Here is a 12778-nt window from a genome sequence, read left to right as displayed (position 1 = left end):
TAAACAAATAGAAAAATGTTACAATATCTTAGATAAGTGTATGGTAACTATTGTTAACTAACCTTTCTAAGGCGTCTCCTGTACCCATTAAATATATAAAAATAAATGGTAGGATTTTACAAAGCACCTGCATGAGTTAGGAGCACAAATACCATTGGTAAAATCCCACTTCGTTATACCTTTTCCTCTTTGAGTGGAATTCTGCCCTATGTAGACAGCCAGCGCAAGGCTCCTGTATAACCCAGTGGTCAGCATGTGCTAGAGTTTCCCAGTCCACTGAGGAGACGAGTCTGTTACAACCCTTGTTATGGAGCCTGACTCTCTAACTCAAACTGGAGAGAGAGAGAGGAGGGTTGGTAAGAAAATAGGAATTCTATTTCACAAAATATTTTGAGGTTTTGATAATTTGTGTTGGAATTGGGGGGGGTGTAAAAAAAAATAGAGAGAGACTCCAACTCCAGAGATTAGGGCATTCAGCAGAGTCAGAGCATGAATGTGAAGCTGGGTCTCCTATGTCCTCTGAATTCCCTAACCGTGGGGCTATTGACTAGCGCTTGTAGAGGAATACGCTTCTAGCTCTGGAGGTGCCTTAGTCCCTGGTTGTTGGCTAAGATGGTGGCCCCCGTATGCACGAGTTAAGGTTCACTTAAGATCTTAAGTTTCATATCTAATGAAAAGAAAGGAACTTCACCAGAGGTGAGTGCTTCTAATATGGTATTGTTCCTCCAGCAGTGGCTGAGAACTTCAGAAAAAAAGTAGGGAGAGGGAAAGAAAAACCCATTTTACGCTGGGTCATTTGTATCATCCTATGGTAGGAACAGATGGAAGGAAATTATTTTCCAGACCCTGTAGACTCATGAGACTTGAAATTTCTTAATTTTTTTATTTCATTTTTTTAATTTGATCTAGCATATGTGTGACACAGCTACAAATGTGTGAATTATGTTGAGATTATAATTTACTTAATAAAGCAGTGCTTAGTATACTCAGTTAATCCTCTAGTCATCTCACTGGTTAAAGATTAAAGTAAATAGACCATGCTCAGAGCAAGTCTACTTCAGGAACAGCTAAAGAAACTGGAGCATCCACTCTGAATAATCTGAATTAAGTATAGAATGACCCTATGAACGGCCAATGCAGGGGAATCCTTGAGTGGCATAGGGACACACTGTAGTTCCTATGCCCTCTCCCAGTCCCGACTGATGCCTAGCGTAGGGGCTGTGGTGAAGGGAAAGGAGGCACAGTCAGAGCATCAAAGTCAGAAAGTGTGTCAACTTGCAGGGAAGGTTTCCAGTCCATCTCATCATGTCACACCATTCCTATTCACACACTCATGCATCAGCCACCTATACACTTGATCTTAATTTTGTCCACATGCATTGACATTAAATACTAGAATTGGCTAGGAAAAAAAGGCCCAGAATTGTAAAAAACAGAATTGAAAAATTTTGACTTGCTTTACTAAATTCCATATGATGTATATTTCTGTCTTTTTTGTAGGCTGTGTAGAAATCATATACCCTAGGTTTCATAAAGGAATACAGTATAAGACTTTATTATGTTTTGCTAGAAATGGAATATTCCAAGTGATATTAACCCCAGAGCAGAAGTCTCTCAAGGCCATTTGCTTCAGTATTAGTCCAGGTGTATCACATAGAGAAATGCTTAAGATCTAAAGTCAATGTAGGAAATAGCGAATCATCTGCGACTACAGAAAATAAGGTCATAAAGTTCAAGGTTGATCTGTTGTATGCAAAGAAATATTAAAAATACTGTAGGCTTCCTTCACTAGCTAGATATTTCTACCAACTATCAGATTCTGTGGCATTTCAGAAACCACATGGGATATTTTTTGAACCAGATAGACCAAATAAAAATGACTACAAAGAAGTTTAGATGTTCACAAACTGCATCTTGTTGGCAGCTCTACTTACAAAGCTAATAGAAATGTGAATCATGGTAGCTGACAGGGTACATTTTATATAAGGAAGTCAACACTGTGGGACACATTATCTTTTCCCTCTCCTACTGTACTTAATATAGTTTTTGCACATGAAAGTTTAAGAAAACTTTATATTGTAATAAATCATAGGCCATCTAGGAATTCACATTTGGGAACATCACAGCTGCTCTGAACTTCCCAGTCACACAGTAGCTATGTAACAGGCTAGCCTTCCCCTTTAAAGGCCTGACAACTTGGGACCACCCAGCTGTGGTTGATTATCTGACCCAACTGGGAAGGGGTCAGGTGTTCCGTAGGAGAGAAGATGGCTCCTGTGATTAGCCTGGGAGCAAAGAGATAGGTGGAGGGCAGGGAGCAAAGTGAAAGGCCTCAGAGAGCTGGCAGCCTATATTGATTATGAGTTTTGTGTTCCTTGATGAGTTTTGTTTGAATTAATAAAATGGCGCCCTGGAAAAAGGGTCTGAAAGACTCTGGGAATGGTGGTGTGTCCTTCATGCGCTGGGGAGACAGGCCTGCATCTCACATGTGATGTAGACTCTGGGCAGGTGACTGGACCCTGAATGAAGGGAAACTGAGGCTAGCAGCTAGGCTGAAGCCAGACCTGGTAGGTAGCACTGGGACAGGATTCAACTCAGGGTTCTCCTGCTCCAGAATCCAGATACAGACTATCCAGATACTTGAGCTTCCACATGTATACAGTAGAATGCTTCATACTCCATCCTGTAGAAGGTAGTGACACACACACACACAGTATTTTCAGATGGCCTTGAATTGAAACATTGTATCTAATGCATATGCATATTTTTGGGAGGGAATTCAGTGGGTTTTTTGCTGGGGACTTGGCTCACACCTGCAGGATTTTTGTCTAGATCAATTTCTGATGTGGCCCCAGTAGTACAAATCTTGTGAGTCCAGCTGCTTTAGTGTGATTTATTCCAACTAGGCTAAAATTCATTTGTTTGGAATGAGAAACTTCAGCAACACAACAAGCAAACAAGCCCAGTGATTCTGCCTTGAACCTTAAAGTTGGCTTGTAATTTTTATCCTGGGGGGGAAATTGCTTAGTGACAGTGTATATGCATGTCTTCCAAAAGCAGGCTGCAGTCAGTTGTAAATAGCTTCTCTGAATAAGGGCCTTCTACACTCTACAGCCATGGAATTGTTTGCTGACTTCGCTTATTCATCTCTAAAATGTTGGTAGTCGTGGACAGCGAAGATAGGCTATTGTCATCTCCCAGCATCACATGCAGACTGGGGTCCTTCCACCCAAATTGCTTTCACAACATGAAGAGGACTTCAAGGACTACCTGTCTCAAATCAACAGAGTCTCTGAAAGTGAAGGTTTACTATGGTATTGTGCTGAATGTAATGAGCTTCTCATTGATGGTGGGATGAATGGAAAAAGTTAACCGTGGCCATCAGAACCAGTTGAGTTGACACACTCGGTGTTGTGCTCTGTTTTGGTCATTGACTCTACAGGTAACAGAACCCACAAACTTTTTCAGAGGATGCTGCTGTGCTGGAATTGAATTTATCTACGTCAGTACTGCTTTTCAGCTGACAGTCTGAAACTGGAAAATGATATTGCACAGTTCTGCTACAATTATTAGGATTCTGCTGTGATTTAAAGTCATTTTAGAGTAACAGAGACCATATTTCTCCATTACAGAACTGGTGCTTTACACATCCAGAAACAATTGGAACCATTCAAATTCTCTTTCCATAACTTTAGAAGAGGAGAATTATTTTCCACCTCACCTGTTTTGTATTGGCTACATGTACAGTACCAACACATCAAAGCCTCAGATTAATTCACTTGTCCTCAAGAAGAGCATAAAAGCCTCTATATTGAGAGATAGAATTTGAAGTGCACTCCAATCAGAAAATACTTGGACTTTATCTTTTATGCATATGTATAACACTGATGTACATTCAGCAAAAATATTGCTGTTTCGATTACATCTAAAGAGCATAAAACGTGAACTAGTCACAGTAGTGACAATTATTTTCAGCTGTTTTCTGGGTCAACACATGCATGTTACCATGGGTTATTGCAAATTAATGCCATTTGTGATGGTGGTGCTTTTCAGTGGAAATAATAACTTTTATGTAATACATTAGATGATACCCTATCTCATATCTGCTAGAAATAGCTTGGAGTATTATTTTGAGGGGCAAAAATAAAATTGCTAGTTTGAAAGCTAAAATGACCATTTCCCATCTTAAGACTTCAAAATACAGTATTGTTCATGCATAGTATACTTTGGAAATATGGATATCCCTGTATTCAGGGGAAACTGAGGCAGAGAGACATAAGGGGCTTTCCCAAGGTCACCCATTGAACCAGCCTAGATCTGGCTCCCAGTTTGATGGAAACCTGGAGAGATGACATCCTTATAGATGGTCCCACCTATATGCCTCAGCCTAATTCTTGTAGGATTTAGAGGCGGGTTCAATTTCCAATACCATTTAAGGAAAAATATGAAATGAAAGTGGATAATAATGAATTTCTGTAACATGTCAACTTCGTAATGGATCATCTCCATTAAACCAAATGGAGATAATTTAAATACTAAAATGCATGGCATCTTGTCATTAAATTATAAGAGACATAAGAAGTTAGGGTCTGTGTAATTCAGGATGAATATACCCCTAAAGATGTTAATGAGACATGAGTATATGAGCCTGAGGATATTTTAAAATGTATATTGAAGCAATCATTCTTGATATGCTGTAGAATATGAATCATGTGATTTCTGACATTCAGGGATAGTCCAGGCTCTTCATCAAATATTCCCTACTGTCACTTTTCAGTGGAAGACCCATTTCATCAAGGAGCTGAATTTGACAAGAAAATTTCTATCTGGTATCAAAGCAACACTCAAGCTTCCTTGGAAACATTATTTTAAAATGTACAGCTCTCTGACCCGTGTTTACCCTTTCCTCAACTAGTGTCTCTATGTGCACCTTTCTTCTTTGATTGAAAGGTCTATAATGAATCAGAAATGGATATGAACCAGGAAAATTACAACAGGGAGAATAGGGCAAAGCTGGGTTAGAGAACACAGCTGTATTTTTAATTACCTTTTCCAAAGCAATAACTCTGGAGTACTGCTGATCCACTTGAAGAAGGCATTTGTTGTATGTCACAGACGATTCGTAGCATAAATTCAAGGAAAATGTTATCAATAACATTGCAATGCTTGAGTCAGTCTAACAAAGATAAAGACAGTTTCTTTTTAAATCTGCAGCTCCCTGTTTAAATTTCCCTGGTGAAATTAAAAAAAAAAAGCTGTATAATGCAGGATTTGGGACCCTAATAGGAAGTGATTGGAGCTATTCATTTTCTTTTACTATTAATAGTGCAAGATACCATACCATTAATTCTCATAGAGAAAGAGACTCACTCCTGCAGAAGGGTGGCACAAGCCTATGGATTACCTAAGTCTCACCTAAAATCTATTTTGAGGCCTGGCATGAGATTTAAGGAATTCATAGGCCTTGTGCTGACTCTTTCTCCACCGGAGTGAGTTTCACTCATAAAGGTATTTCTAATCCCCCACACAGTCAGACCCAGATACTCAAATATGGGCACCTACCCACACTGAAATCATTGGGAAATAGGCACCTGAATAACTTTGAGGATCTGTGCCTAACTGACTTGCATTGCAGTACCCTTTGCATCCCTTTACTCCAGCTCTCTCAGGGCACTGTGGCTTGATGATCAATCATTTCTCAGGTATGGGAATGGATGTGTCCTGTGCTGTGGATGGTAATAGCATATCACCCCTTTCATGTAAGGATCATTCTTAACCTTCTTTACAAAAATTAAATAATGATGCTTCAGAACACCTCTGACATGTAGATCTAGTAATATCTGTTTTACACATGGAGAGACCAAGGCATATGGCGCTTATGTGATTTGCCTGTGGTCATGCAGCACAGGGGCCTCTGATCCACTTTGTGCTTACAATGGTTGTGCCAAGGGTTGACTGGCAGAGCTGCCATGCATGAGTGCCTGCATGTCTCCTGTGCAGTATATAGCTGGCCCCCAAACTGGCGCATGAAGGGATAATGCAGAAGGTCAGCTTGGAGGCAGGCTGTGGGTAGTTCAGGATACGACATGTACAGGAATGGTTATGTGGATACCCATGTATATGAATCAAGTGGCCCCAGTGACCCATGCAGTGCTTGTAGGCTGTAATGGTTGTGGAGGGGTTATGTGGCAGCCCTGGGTTTGGAGTAGTAGTGAATTTCACTTCATCCTGGCCACACTCCACCTCTATAGTACCCAAATACCCACCAGTATGTTGATGGACTGGATTTCATCATAGTGAGCTAGGAATAGAACCCAGGTACTCATGCTTGTTTCCCAGTTTCAGACTCTTCACTGTCTTTGTCTAAATATATGAGGACACACTACCATAAATGTGGCAGTGTGGACTAGCGCTTAGAGTAGTAGACTGGGACTCAGGACACATTGACTCTATTCCTGGCTCTGCCACTGGTCATAGGTGATCTGGGACAAATCACTTCACCACTCCGTGCCTCAGTTTCCCCATCTATAAAATGGGGATAATGATACTAACCTTTGTAAAGTGCTTTTAATTTTAAAGTGGTGTATGTCTTTATACTCTCAAATGTTAATTAAGCTGATAAGTTTTCTATGAGTGCCTTCAATTTACTTAAGTTAAATTAGGCAGAGTATTCAGTGTTCTTGTAGATTTATTCTAAATTCTGATTACTAGAAACATCAGAGTAATTTGCACGCACAACTTCACTAAGTGTAACAGACCATAGAGTCTATCATTGTTGTTTGCTAAGAAGCAAAAAAAGCCTTGCTGCCATATTGTTGGAAATCTCACTCAATGGGAAAAGATCAATATATAATTTATACTATATAAACCAAAACTTATATGATTTAACAATTTTTTTGCAAAGTTCATAATGTTTATATTACCTAGAAGGCCATATTGTGCCATTTCCTTTTTTCTTCAAGAAGCTGTTCTGCTCATCACCATGAATTATAATTTATATCCTTTAAAATAGAGCCAGCTGAAATCTTTCTAATATTTTCTCATTGAAACAATAGTGATATTAAAACCCAACCCAACAACAAAACTCAAAACTTTATTGTCAAAACTTTTATTGTTTTGTTTTGACAAATGCCCAAAACAACTTTTTTCATGTTTCCCTCCTCCTTCCCCACCCCTTTTTCTTTTTCCCCATTTTTCAGTGGAGAAAAATTGTGGGGGGGAGGGGGAAGAAATCATTTATTTTTCATGAATGTTTTGAAACTTTTTCTTCCATAATTCAAAGCTTCATTCATACCAAACGTGGAATGAAATTGTACAATCAAATAAACCCTGTTTGGGGAATTAAATGGGACTGAAATAGTGAGCTGATTTTCTTCATTGGAGTGTGTGATGATCTGATTCTCCCATTTAAGGGGGAGCAGCATACCTGTGGCTGGTCAGCTGACCCTGTTTAGGTTTAAGAGGGGGCACCTGGGCCTACAGCCTGAGGGGGAGTTAGTGTGTTTGTAGGAGAGGGAAGTGCCCTAGGAGGGGAGACAGTGGTAGCCTGCTGGGTAAAAAGGAGTGTCATGGTGTCACTGCTTAGTGAACAGAATGCAGAAGATTCCAGCAGGAAGCCCTGAAGCAGCAAGGGCTGAGAGGTAAAGAGGGAAAATCCCCAAGGTGGGCTGAGGAACTAGCTTGAATAATTTGGCCTATGTTGGTAAAATAAAGCTGCCTGGGGAGAGTCTTTGGGTGTGGTAGTGGGTTCTTTGTGAGCTGTGGAGAAGGCTGACTTATTACAGAACTTGAATAGGTGGTGATGTGGGGGATGTCTAGCACCAATTTCTACACATGAGTATCCTTTGCAAAGATGGCAAAGGTACTGTACAACATGGGACTGCTGTAGACGCTGCACACAACACTTGCCCTTAACTGTGTGATTTATCACTTATTTTCCTACAACTGCCTGCCTGCCTAGCCCAGTCACTGCGAGTGTACTCCCTGCAAAAGAAGAAAGCTGAACAAATTCTTCTGATGTCTCCTTACACTGTTATAATTCTTGACAGAATAACTATTTATCAGCAAATGAATTCCTAAAGGGAAAGAAGTGCATTACATTTTTCTGCATTTCATCTTTCATAGAATATAAAAGAATCCTCAGTATAGATATCATTGGAAAGCAGGGAGTGGTCTTATTAAATTGAGAGCTAAAGTTCCTCTGCAATATGTTCAGGTTTTTTTAATAATTCATAAGTGGTTTGGTTTTTTTTTGGTTTGGATTTTTTTTTAAAAGTCAATCTACTTATTTTTCCCCAGAGAAGCTGAAATTCTGATACACTTGTAGGGCTTATTGGAGGTGCTCTAACTTTCCTGCTGGAGGAAAGGGTGGTTTTGGAATGTTGGAAATATGGTAATCCAAAGAAGTTGGTAGTATATTAAGTATTTATGGGATGGTAGAAACTGTGTGATCTGTTTGTAAGACAGTGGCATTTGTAGGGGTACAATTCAAAGGCTCCCTTTCCACTTTGTAAAGTGGTAGTTACACCATATGTGCTTTACCATTTTGTTTGAAGTTTTGCAAGAATCACTCACTCCAGCAATTCTCCCTCTGTCAGAGGTGTTGGTGGATAAGACAATAATTCAGTAGGAAAACAGACACGACCCAATTGTACCCTCGAAGGCGTATTTTCCCATAGTTACACCTATATATTTGCAGTTCTACGTCTCGCATCTAGGCCCCCAAACTGGCCAGCCCAATTGCACATTTGGGTGCTGTAATAGGCAAATTTGCCTTATACATCTAATTATCTATTGGGTCATTTAAATATGGTAATGGAGTGTTCAATTTCAGATTTTTAAAAAGGAGTCTTCTATCTGGCGATGAATGGTTATAAGTATAAAGTCAAATTGTCACCCTAGAATTTCCATGTCCCCTTGCCACATTGATTTTAAAAATGTATCTCTTATAATGAAATTAAAGAAGTGTAGTTTTATTTAAAAAAGTTAAATTCTCTTAGCAGCACTTTTTCCATACCCCAAAAGGTTTTTTTTTTTCACCACTATACTATAGAACTGGAACTAAATATTCTACAGTATTTAGGCCTTTAGTACTGACATACTTTCATATTCTAAGAGATGAAAATTCATTCCTTTTCTTTAGAAAACGGGTTTGTCTCATTTACCTTGTTTCTGTGATGTTGAGTGGGAAAACAAAAAGCAATTGTATGTTTTCCATTCTGTCATATGTCACTTTAAATAATTTATTTCACTGTCTTTAAAAGAAAAGTAAATAATGACATAGAATCACAATTATAGTTAACGATCACTATATTTAAACTCTCCCAATACCCTAGGGAGACAGTTTATCCTGATTAAGGTCTGTTTCCTAAATCACTTTGTTCTATAATATCTTAATTTATGGCTTGCCTTAGCATTAATCCTGGAAAGCCTTTTAGACTCCTTGATCTAATTGCTGGGTGATGTGGCTGCCGCAAGGAGCCCAGGTACTGTACTTCTGCTACTGACCAATTATTTACTGTTGAAAGTCCCATGTTGTGCAGTGCAAGCAAAGGACTCTCTTTGCAGGCTGCCTGGTCTATAATTTTTGTTTTTAGAGTTCTGTGCATATATGGCCAAATTACTGCCTGGGGTGTTAGAAAACCAAACAGCGCTGCACTGTTTATCTGCAGAGCACAGATATAAAGCTCTGGCCAGGGTGTTTATCTTTGGAACTGATGACAGAGTTTGAAAACAGCTTTTAGAGTAGCAGCCGTGTTAGTCTGTATTCACAAAAAGAAAAGGAGTACTTGTGACACCTTAGAGACTGACAAGGATAACAGCCTTATCCCTACAGGGGGGCCTATAGTCTAGTTTTTGCATGGGACATAATCACTCAGTCAGTGAATACCTCGATCAAGCAGGGCATTGGGGGCTTAAAAAGAGACATTTTCCTGTAGCAATCTAAATAAATAAATACTGCATTGTGACTATGGTGTGTGCGCTAAAAGCTTTGCAAACAGCTTGCCAATCAATCTAGTCCTCTGGGTACCTAGCCTTTGTCTTTCATAGTGGTCTGAGGCAATGACTGTGTTGAAGATGAAGTGTCAGATCCTGCAGATGAGATTGAATGAGATGCTGGATGTCATCAACTAAAACACTACTGTAGCAAAAAGCATCTTCCAGGCTCTTGAAAGAGATGACAGTTTACACATTTTCGGCTACCAGAGATTCGGGATAAATCAAGTTTAGGGTTTCAAAGTTCATGTTCACATCCTGCCCAGTAGATGCATCGGGGGAGTGCACTATGCATGCACTCAGCTGTCCATGATACCTTGCATATTTGTATGCCCAAGAGATGGCAATCAAATCTGATGGCAATCAGATGTTCTATAGACAGTACTATTTCAAAACCAGTGTCAAGGAAAAGTGAAGGGCAGGGTGGGATGTCGTAGGGTGGGATGCTGCTGAATTTGAAAGATTCTGAAGATTTAGGGCTAGATTCTCAGTAGGTACAAATCAACATAGCACCATTGGCTTCAAGGGAGCTATACCTGTTTACACCAGCTGTGCATTGGGACTTTTAGAACTTCCCTATTTTTTTTTCCCTGATTGCCTATTGTGTCTGTCATAGAATTTAAGCACAATGGTCAAAACATTCCTTTTGTCCAATACATAGTTAGAAACAAGGTTACTTAATAACAAGATCACTAAGGCAGTATTACACTTCTGTCAAGAAAACTAGACTGAAGCCAGCACAAATATAATCATATTGTGCAAACTTGTGCATCTGACATGACCATTGTAACAATTCTCAATAGGCTCAAGGAACTATTTCCCCCTCTGCACCTGTATCTTCCAGGAGAGTGAAGTGCTACCTTCAGAGAAGATGTAGCAAACGGACATACTTTCCACTCTGCTGGTGCTAGAGATGGACCATCTCCAGGAGCTCTAGCAATCACAGTGCATTTGCACATCTCCGTCCTTGCCTACCATTGGCTGTGGCTTAGTGCCCTAAATATAAATAGACTACTTTGAAAATTTCAGGGTAGGTTCCAGGTTCAGTTAATATCACAAACAGCAGCCCCACTTTTGGGGAATGTTCTGAAATCCAGACTTTCTTTAAAGGTTTTACAGTGATCTACAGCATACTGTGTCTAAGAATACTTTACATGACTAGTATGAATGAAGTATCCCCATGCAAAGGTGAAATCCCTTGCCTGTCTCTCATACTGCACTCATTTACATCAGCCTGCTATTGAAATATGCAGCTCTATTTATATTTAATGACTCTTATTTTTCATGTTTATTTTACTAAAGGAATCTACTGTTTTCACAGCCTGGGTCTTGGTTTCTCTGGCATTCAGGCTGGGGGATTGACATTACAGCTTGCCTCACTAGAACCTCCTGTCTTATTCTCTGTGAGGTACAGAATATAGATTTCAGACACTTATTTAATAGCTTTTCATAATGCTCTCTGCATCTGCCTGACATATCCGTGGTGTTTATTCTATGTACTGATGTACCCACAGTCAGAATTAGAACTTAATAAATTATCCATGGGAATTCTGACTTGTGAAAGCACAGTTTACAGGGTAGATGATCTGTTCCCAGAGGCAACTTCTTTCTCTTTGAGAGGCCGACTAAGGGCTTGCCTACATTCCCACTTTTGTCGGTACAACTTGTCACTTGGGTGTGAAGAAACACACACCCCTCCCCCAAACAACATAAGTTACACCGACAGAAGAGCTGGTATGGACAGTGCTTTGTTGATGGAAGAGCTCTCTTCCATTGGCATATGCTGGCCTGGTGGATGGGGCCGCTAACCCCTGTCAAATGGAGGAAATTGGGTTGGTTTGGCATGATTTGTTGACTAATCCATGCTGACTATTTCTTTTAATCCTGTTATCCTCTGGGTGCTTACAAATGGATTGTTTAATAATATGTTCCAGTATCTCTCCAGATATTGAAGTTAGGCTGACTGGTCTATGATGCCTAAGGTCCTTCTTGTTCTCCTTTTAAAAGATAGGTACGATGTTTTCCATCTCCAGTCTTCTGGGACCTCAACAATCCTCCAGGAGTTCTCAAAGATGATTGCAAACAGTTCCAAGATTGCTTCAGCTACTTTCTTAAATACCCTAGGATGAATTTCATCAGGCCCTTCTGACTGCAATAAGTACAACGTATCTAAATATTCTTTAATCTGTTTTTTCCCTGTTTTGCCTTGCATTCCTTCTCCCTTGTTGTTAATATTAATGTTGTGAGTATCTGGTTGCTATTAACCTTTTTTAGTGAAGACGGAAGCAAAATAAGCATTAACCACCTCTGCCGCCTTGATGTCAGTTGTTAGTTCTGCAGTCCCGCCAAATAAAGACACTTTCCTTGGTCTTCCTTTTGCTCCCAATATATTTAATAGAACCTCTTATTGCCTTTTAAGTCTCTTGCTAGGTGTAACTCATTTTGTGCCTTAGCCTTTCTGATTTTGTCCCTATATGCTTGCACTATTCTTTTGTACTCCTCCTTTTTTTTGTAGGATTCCTTTTTGAACTTGAGGTGATAAAGACCCTGATAGGAAGAACAGAAAGAGGCCAGTATGGCTCCCTTTCCTTCACATAGGGATAGTTGTCAGATGTGCCTTTTTAATATTGTCTCACTGAGAAACTGCCAGCTCTCCTGAAATCAGTTTCCCTTAAATTTTCTTCCCATGGGACCTTATCTACCAGTTCTGAGTTTGTTAAAGAGTCAAGTCTAAAATGGCTTTCCCCCCAGTCACTTCCTCCACTTGTCACTTGTAGGAGTA

At 39.8% G+C, this 12778-nt stretch overlaps 1 long non-coding RNA gene across 3 annotated transcripts in view; it reads left to right on the top strand.

Annotated features, from left to right (window-relative positions):
* Positions 1 to 7487: 7487 nt before the first annotated feature.
* The window catches only part of LOC119843161, a 121957-nt gene continuing 116666 nt past the window's right edge, over positions 7488 to 12778 (top strand). For 2 of the 3 annotated variants that reach the window (XR_006275714.1, XR_006275713.1), the window contains exon 1: positions 7495 to 7640. This is a non-coding gene — a long non-coding RNA (uncharacterized LOC119843161). Of the gene's footprint in view, positions 7641 to 12778 lie in introns of all 3 variants that reach the window. The other variant, XR_005288876.1, reaches the window with a different exon arrangement.

Source organism: Dermochelys coriacea, chromosome 14 (assembly GCF_009764565.3).
Source record: "Dermochelys coriacea isolate rDerCor1 chromosome 14, rDerCor1.pri.v4, whole genome shotgun sequence".
Lineage (NCBI taxonomy): Eukaryota > Metazoa > Chordata > Testudines > Dermochelyidae > Dermochelys > Dermochelys coriacea.
Note: the sequence above shows the minus strand (reverse complement) of the source record. Positions and strands in the feature narration are given on the sequence as shown.